This window comes from Rhincodon typus, unplaced genomic scaffold, assembly GCF_021869965.1.
Source record: "Rhincodon typus isolate 14 unplaced genomic scaffold, sRhiTyp1.1 hic_rhity00010824, whole genome shotgun sequence".
Classification (NCBI taxonomy): Eukaryota; Metazoa; Chordata; class Chondrichthyes; order Orectolobiformes; family Rhincodontidae; genus Rhincodon; species Rhincodon typus.
The window spans coordinates 1-3,300 of NW_025976462.1; the positions used below are offsets into that span (position 1 = coordinate 1).

The 3,300-nt window shown below is 40.4% G+C and overlaps 1 non-coding gene across 1 annotated transcript; it reads right to left on the reverse strand.

The window, feature by feature from the left end:
- Window positions 1-25: 25 nt before the first annotated feature.
- trnal-uaa lies at window positions 26-107 on the reverse strand. The gene has a single exon. It is a non-coding gene; the product is annotated as a tRNA-Ser (tRNA).
- Window positions 108-3,300: the final 3,193 nt, after the last annotated feature.

Genomic DNA, 3,300 nt, shown 5'->3' on the forward strand with positions numbered 1-3,300 from the left:
AAAAAAAGCGTAAGTGCTCAGGAAACGTAGTCGGCAGGATTCGAACCTGCGCGGGGAAACCCCAATGGATTTCGAATCCATCGCCTTAACCACTCGGCCACGACTACAAGGAGCAAGTTACTTACTAACATTTCTTATGGAATGGTTTCAAAAGGAAAGCGGAGCATTCGGCATGTCTTGTCCGTGCCATGACCCTTATATTTCTTGTTATCCTGTATTTGATCAGAACGGAGATTGAATTGAACTACATTACCGAGAAATAGAGTGAATGGGAAGAATCCATTTCTATGAGCAGAGAGATTAATAGATCAATGGATTGAGAAAGAAAGATGTATTTGTACTTTGAAAGCGCCTTTCACCACCATGTAAATCACAACCAATGGAGCACTTTTGAAGCAGATTCTTCATTGGCCAATCTAATGTGCAAATCAGGGCAGTTTGTTAAACCATAGGTCAAAAACGAAACTGTTTCAGATACTCACAACTGGCGCTGGATGTGCCAGTGAGTTAATAACGAACTTTGGGGGTTTGCTGTGCTCTGATTTACACCCGGGTGCGTAATCTCAGGGGAAGGCGTTGCCCATTTAATACAGAGATGAGGGGGATGTTCTCCCATTCAGAGAGGAACAAATCTGTGGAATTCTTCCAACAGAGCTCTGATAAGGCTGGGTGTATTCAAGGCTGAGGTAGACAGAGATTTAGTCATTTAGGGATTTAAAGGCGACTGTGATAAGGCAGAAAAGTGGAGTTGAGGATTAGCCATGATCTCATTTAAAGATGTGATTGATTGATGGGCCAAAATGCTTCCATCTGTCCCAATGTCTTATCTGTCATTTGAAAAATGCGAGACAATTGTAAAGGAAGAAATAAAGGTCGTTTATAAAAGGTTATTGCAGTCAAACACAGTCAACATCGTTTGTTGAAAGGCAAATCACACTTGATAATTTTGCCAGAATTCTTTGGTAATATTACAAGCACAGTTGATAAAGGCAATCGGCAGATGAAGTGCATTTGAATTTTTAGCAGGCACTCAATAAGGAGCCATATCTCAGGTCATTGCACAAGGTAGGAGTTTACGCTGTTAGGTATAAACGAGCATGGGCTGCCCATTGTTTAATTAACATAAAATACAGAATCGGGATTAATGGGTATTTTTCAAGTTGGAAAGATATGATTTGTGGAGTGTCAGAATGGTCAGTCATAGGGCTGCAATTATTTATCTCTGTATTAATGACTTGGAGGAAGTGCCAGAGTGCAATGTGTTCAGTTTTTCAGAAGATACGAACTAGGCGGAGGGCATGTTGTGATGAGGATATGTGAATCTGCAAAGGGATATAGATAGGTTGAGTGAGTGGACAAAAACTTGGCTCATGCAGTTTCATGTCGGCAGTATGAGTTCTTGTACTTTGATAGGAAGAGTCAAAAGGTAGACTACTATTAAAATCGAGAGAAATTTCCAAAAAAAGGGGTACAAAGGAACCTGAGTGTTCTTGAGTATGAAGCAAACAAAGGTGAATGACATATTTATTTTTCTGGCAAAAAATGGCCTCCTTTCCTAAAGTACACAATGAAAGAAACTAAGTACGTGTAAATTAATCGAAGTCCAGGATATGTCCAGTATTGTTCTATAGGATATATTTGATATATTGTTTATGGTTCTGTAAACTTTATTTGCAATGGAGCTGGGAGTGGGAGAGGGGGAAATTAAGGTCACCCATGATTATTGTCTTCCCTTTATCTGTCACACACAATATCTGTTTTTTATACGTTCGTTTTCATGTTGTGGTTACTGTTAATAGGCTTTCAGACTACACCCACTGGTGACTTCTTTCCCTCACTGTTCCTCATCTCCACCTAAACAGATTCTACATGCTTATCTCCTGAATCAAGGTAATCTCCCACCATTGCACAAATGTCACGACAACCTCGGCATTTCACATGCCTCTGTACGCCTTCTTGCAATATTAATTGATCCTCTACTGTGTTACTATTGCATATATTAAGAGAAAATAAAACGGAAAACAAACACTGCTGTGATTCAGATTCGAGTCGAAGCTGCTGTGGCTATATGCAGAGTATTGTCCATGATACGACCATGGCGCTTAACAACGAGGCACCAGGAAACGTACAATAAGCACACTGCTGGAGGGCATGCCAGGAGCAGCACCAGAAACACAGCAGAAATACTCATCAAATAGCATACTGAAATGAGTGGACAAAATCTATCGAATTCAGGGCCATGGAGGATGTCAATGTCTAGCATTCAGAGTATACAAAACTGAGGTTGATAGATTTTGATAGATTAAACATATTAAGAAATCATGGGATAGTGCAGAAAAATGGCAATGAAGCAGGAGTTCATACATAATTTCATTGATCAGCGAGGCAGGTTCAATGGGCTGAGTGGCTACATCATATTTGTTATGTTTCAAAATAAAAACATGACTTTCTTATATTCACTTGGCAAATGTAATTAATATTCGGGTGGAAATGAAGTAATTCTTCTGGGCTGCGGTCTTGTATATATTTCTCAATTGGAAAGCGAGTTTTACATTGGTTGCATCAGCAGTTTCCTCACACAAAGAAGTAACCACTGCTGCAGAAGATCATTTAGCCCCAGTTCCCAGCCCTGGAATCAGAGAAATTCAGTGCCCTAACATTCTATATACGCAGGGTCAATCGGATTCTAATCCTAAATCCCTATTCCGGTCAATCCCTGAAAAACTTGATAACCTTTGCTCAGCACAATATCTCTCTATCTGCCTTAAAAATATTCAAGAACTCTGCAGGTTGCAGCGGAGATTTACAAGAATGTTGCCAGGACTGGATAAGATGAAACTTTGCAGAATGCTTGGTTAGGCTGGCACTGTTCTCCTTGGAACACAGGAGGCTGACTGGAGTTTATACTCATATAACAGCATTTATTAACATTCAGTATTCTTGGGGACCTTGACAGTGTAGATATGGACAAATGGTTTTCCTGAGCACGAGAGAGAAGGACTATAGGACATCATATCCGAATAAGGTTTAGCCCATTTAATTCGGAAATGAAGAGGAATTTCTTTGCTCAGGGGCAAGTGAACTTGTGGAATTCTTTCCCGCAGACGGCTGTTGAGGCTGGATTGTTGGGTATTGTCAAACTGAGCTAGACAGACGTCTAATCAGTAAGATGGTCAAGAGTTATCCAGGTCAGGCAGCAGAATGGAGTTGAAGATTATCATTGAAAGGTGCAGCAGACTCGATGGGTCGAATATTTCTGCTCCTAATTTATTCCTACTGCTCCTCCATCATTTTGTCCAT